At 47.5% G+C, this 4831-nt stretch overlaps 2 protein-coding genes across 5 annotated transcripts in view; both read left to right on the top strand.

Annotated features, from left to right (window-relative positions):
- Positions 1–4831, top strand: part of ZNF610 (zinc finger protein 610) — a 25106-nt gene that overhangs the window by 3522 nt on the left and 16753 nt on the right. Inside the window, exon 1 of one of the 4 annotated variants that reach the window (XM_011946198.1) lies at positions 3751–3868. The exons of the other annotated variants lie outside the window; for them this stretch is intronic. The gene's annotated coding sequence lies outside the window, so the exon portion shown is untranslated. Of the gene's footprint in view, positions 1–3750; positions 3869–4831 lie in introns of those variants that run through there. 4 annotated transcript variants of the gene reach the window in all.
- The window catches only part of LOC105514835 (zinc finger protein 480-like), a 64451-nt gene that overhangs the window by 53346 nt on the left and 6274 nt on the right, over positions 1–4831 (top strand). The gene's annotated exons all lie outside the window — the stretch shown is intronic.

Raw genomic sequence — 4831 nt, 5'->3', positions numbered from 1 at the left:
AGGCAGTCACAGCTCACTGTAACCTCGAACTCCTAGGCTCAAGTGATCCTCCTGCCTCAGTCTCCCAAGTAGGTAGGACTATAGGCATGTACCACTATGTCTAGCTAATATTTTTATTTATTTACTTATTTATTTGTTTTTGAGACAGAGTCTTGCTCTGTCTCCCAGGCTGGAGTGCAGTGGCATAATCATAGCTCACTGCAACCTCGACCTCCTGGGCTCAAACAATTCTCCCACCTCAGCTTCCTGAATAGCTGGAATACAGGCGCATGCCAGTATGCCGCTAATATTTTGTTTTTTTGGTAGAGTTGGGGTATTGCTATGTTGCCTAGGCTGGTCTCAATTTCCTGGGCTCAAGCGATTCTCCTATCTCAGCCACCCGGGTAGCCGGGACTACAGGTTCGTGCCACTGTGCCATGCTAATATTTTGATTTTTTGTAGAGTTAGGGTCTTGCTATGTTGTCCAGACTGGTCTTAAACTCCTGAGCTCAAGTGATTTTCCCACCTCAGCCTCCCAAAGTGTACCCAGACGGAGGCATCATTCATTAAAACCCACTCCTACATACAATAAAGGCTTTGTTTTCCTTCTATCTTTAAAACAAAAAATATTATATTAACTGCATTTCTTTGTCTAGGAAGTAAGTACCCCTCTTCTGTGCTCCCAGAGCTCTGGAATTACAGGGATGAGCCCCTGCACCAGGCTTAATACAGTTTTTAAATTTTTGTCCTCGTCTTTCTTTCCCTGTCAGCAACAATTTGCACAGCCGATCACTTCCTCTTCTTTTTTCTTGGCTTTGAAGAGATTCTTCATAATTTAAAAAATCTGTTTAACTTTTTTTTTTTTTTGGAGACGGAGTCTTACTCTGTCACCCAGGCTGGAGTGTAGTGGCACAATCTCAGCTCATTGCAACCTCCGCCTCCCGGGTTTAAGCATTTCTCCCGCCTCAGCCTCCTGTGTAGTCCCGAGCTGGGACTACAGGCGCGTGCCACCACACCTGGCTAATTTTTGTATTTTTAGTAGAGACAGGGTTTCACTGTGTTGGCCAGGCTGGTCTTGAACTCCTGACCTCGTGATCTATCTGCCTCGGCCTCCCAAAGTGCTGGGATTACAGGCGTGAGCCACCACGCCTGGCCCCTGTTTAACATTTTGTCATCACCTTCATGTCTCCTGAACTGTCTTCTGTGAATATGGGAGTGTCCCACAATTTAGTCCTTAAACCTGTTCTCTTTGCCCACACCCTCTACCTTTCCTAATGATCTCATCTTATGGTTTCAAAACACCACCTTCCTGTCTCAGTTTTCCCTCTCCACCCACCCCTCTCCCCTGAATTCCAGAATCCTGTATCCATTCGCATTCTGGACATCTCTGCTGGGGCATCCACAGGCATCTCCACCTTCATATGTCCAAAAGATACTCCCTGAACTCCCCAAACACCTTGCCCCAGCAGTCCTGCACATCTTGGGTGAGGGACACCCTGTACTTTCTGGGGATTAAGTAAACCTGTCAAATGTTTTTAAAAATAGGAGATATTTTCTTATTTGTGTTTTCATTTATAATACAAACAATAAATCACACATTTATTTACACTCCTGTAATCCCAGCTACTTGGGCTAAGGCAGGCAAATCGCTTGAACCCAGGGGGCAGAGGTTGCAGTAAGCCAAGATCACGCCCTGCACTCCAGCCTGTGCGACAGAGTGAGACCCTGTCTCGCAAACACACACACAAAATTAGCCGGGCGTGGTGGCGGCCGCCTGTAGTCCCAGCTACTCTGGGAGGCTGAGGCAGGAGAATTGCTTGAACCTGGGAGGCAGAGGTTGCAGCGAGCTGATACCATGCCATTGCACTTCAGCCTGGGTGACAGAGTGAGATTTTTGTCTCAAAAAAAAAAAATGTATTTGCTCAGTTAGGATGGAAACAGGCCTATATGGAAGAGTACAGTTAATGTCTGAGTAGTACATGGATAGAAGCAGTTTCTTGGGAGAAATGGCATCCAGCCCAGTGGAGACCCGCAAGAACAGGTCATGTCCATACATGCCCGCTAGAGGGCAGTGCTGGTGTTGGTCAAGGCTTCTGAGGTCACCTTGAAGGCTAACGGTGTGATCACTGGAGAACAGCTGACATGCAGCCACCTCTCAGTATAGCCTACAGGTCTTCAGAGAGGCCCCTGACAGCAGAGTGTGCCACACAGCCTCGGTCCTCACAGTGACTGTCAACCTCCTGAATTTCCGTGTATTTTGAATTCCAGTAGTCGAGGTCAGAATCTCATATATGGGGTCTGAGAAGGTGCCATATAACATTCTCCAGGGGAGGGGGGAGTCCAACCACATTCTCTGGGGTGGGAGGGAAGTTTACTCCATTTCTCATCTATGGGGGCTGCTAAGGGGTGATGCATCACTCATGAAGGAAGGAGGAACGCACTCCAAGTTCTTATCACAGCGCACACGTCATTCATGTAGCAAACTATATAAACGGAATTATTTGAAACCCACATAACAGTGGGCTCAGGTTTCTCCTCCTTCAGAGGCTTCATCTGGGCTGTCCCTCTGCCTGGAACTCTCTGGCCCCTCAGCTGCAGGTGACAAACACCCTTCCTTCCCCAGGCCTTTGTTCTGATAGTACCTTCTTAGGATTCTGTGACCCCCCCCCACCCTGTAGCCCCCGATTTAACACTCTAGCCTGACCCCACCCCAACTCTCCTCCATTTTGAAGTTCTGTGTTTATTTCTTTCCCTTTTCCTGCCACTGTCTGGATCCTGGTGACAGCAAGGGCCCAAGGGGAGCGAAGAGCCAGAAGCGGGGGACTGCGCTGGGCTCAACCCCTCTGGGTGGAGCTCAGCCCTAGCTTCACATTTGAGTGCTGAGGCATTTTGCAGAAACAGCTCTTGTGTGTCCTTACAGAGATTCTAATTTCTATACTCAGGTGGAGGGCAGGCCTAATATTTAAAGTTGATGCTACAGTAGTTGCTCCCTATCTGCTGGTTTGATTTCTTGATACTCGAGTTTAACTGTGGTCTGAAAATATTACACAGAAGGTTCCACAAATGAAGAATGCACAACTTTTAAATTTCTCACTATTCCGGGTAGTGTGCTGAAGTCTAGCACTGTCCCACTCTGTTTTGTTTCTGAGGACTCTCGCTCCATCGCCCAGGCTGGAGTGCAGTGGCACAATATCGGCTCACCGCAACCTCTGCCTCCCGGGTTCAAGCAATTCTCATGCCTCAGCCTCCCAAGTAGCTGGGATTACAGGCATGTACCACCATACCTCACTAATTTTTTGTATTTTTAGTAGAGATAGAGTTTCACCATGTTGCCCAGGCTGGTCTTGAACTCCTGAGCTCAGGCAATCCACCTACCTTGGCCTCCCAAAGTGCTAGGATTACAGGTGTGAGCCACTGTACCCAGCCAGTCCCACTCTCTTTCGCCTAGGACTTGAATCATCTCCTTTTCTGGTATATGTAGGCAGTACAATCATCCCTCAGTATCAGAGGGATTACTTCCATGACCCCTGAGGATACCAAAGTCAGGTCAGTCAAGTCCTTTATGTAAAGTTGCGCAGTACAGCCATACACTGCATAATGACATTTTCGTCAAGGATCAAATCTATGATGGTGGTTCCATAAGATTCCACTGTTATACTGGAGCTGAAAAATTCCTGTTGCCTAGCTACATCAGAGCAGTCATGACGTCATAGTGCAGTGCATTCCTTGTGTCTGTGGTGATGCTGAGGGAAACAAACCTGGATCTTTGCCAGGCAGCTTTAACCTGGCTGTGGGTGAGGATGACACTGTGATGCTCCTAGAGGTGGTTCATGAGGAATGGACGAATAAGTTGTTGGAACTGATACAAGAACCCATAGCTGAAGAAGAGGTGAGAGGATAGGAAAGTGAAGGAAAAGAAAAAAAAATCCAGGAAATTTCACAGTGAAGGGTTTAGCAGAAACTGGTACAGACCTCAACAAGCTTCTTTAAAAGTTTGAAAACATGAACTCCAACACCAAAAGGTGTTTATTTATTTATCTATCTATTTATGTATTTATTTATCTTATTTTTCCAGACAGGGTCTTGTTCTGTCACCCAGACTGGAGTGTAGTGTAATCTTGGCTCACTGCAATCTCTGCTTCCTGGGTTCAAGTGATTCTCCTGCCTCAGCCTCCTGAGTAGCTGGGATTATAGATGCCTGCCATTACGCCTGGCTAATGTTTGTATTTTTTTTTTGAGATGGAGTCTCACTGTGTTATCCAGGCTCGGCTCACTGCAACCTCAGCCTCCCAGGTTCAAGCGATTCTCCTGCCTCAGGTTCCTGAGTAGCTGGAATTACAGGTGCCTGCCATTATGCCCGGCTAATTTTTTTTTTTTTTTCTTTTTTTTGAGATGGAGTCTTACTCTGTTACCCAGGCTCGGCTCACTGCAACCTCAGCCTCCCGGGTTCAAGCGGTTCTCCTGCCTCAGCCTCCTGAGTAGCTGGGATTATAGGTGGCTGCCATTACGCCTGGCTAATGTCTGTATTTTTTTTTTTTTTTTGAGATGGAGTCTCACTCTGGTACCTAGGCTCGGCTTACTGCAACCTCAGCTTCCCAGGTTCAAGCAATTCTCCCGCCTCAGCCTCCTGAGTAGCTGGGATTACAGGCGTATGCCACCATGCCCAGCTAATTTTTGTATTTTTAGTAGGGATGAGGTTTCACCATGTTGGTCAGGCTGGTGTCAAACTCTTGACCTCGTGATCTGCCCGCCTCGGCCTCCCAAAGTGCTGGGATTAGAGGCGTGAGCCACAGCACCCGGCCTAATGGTTGTATGTTTAGTAGAGATGGGCATTCACCATTTTGGCCAGGCT

The sequence above is a fragment of the Colobus angolensis genome, unplaced genomic scaffold, assembly GCF_000951035.1.
Source record: "Colobus angolensis palliatus isolate OR3802 unplaced genomic scaffold, Cang.pa_1.0 Scaffold25, whole genome shotgun sequence".
Taxonomy (NCBI): domain Eukaryota; kingdom Metazoa; phylum Chordata; class Mammalia; order Primates; family Cercopithecidae; genus Colobus; species Colobus angolensis.
Note: the sequence above shows the minus strand (reverse complement) of the source record. Positions and strands in the feature narration are given on the sequence as shown.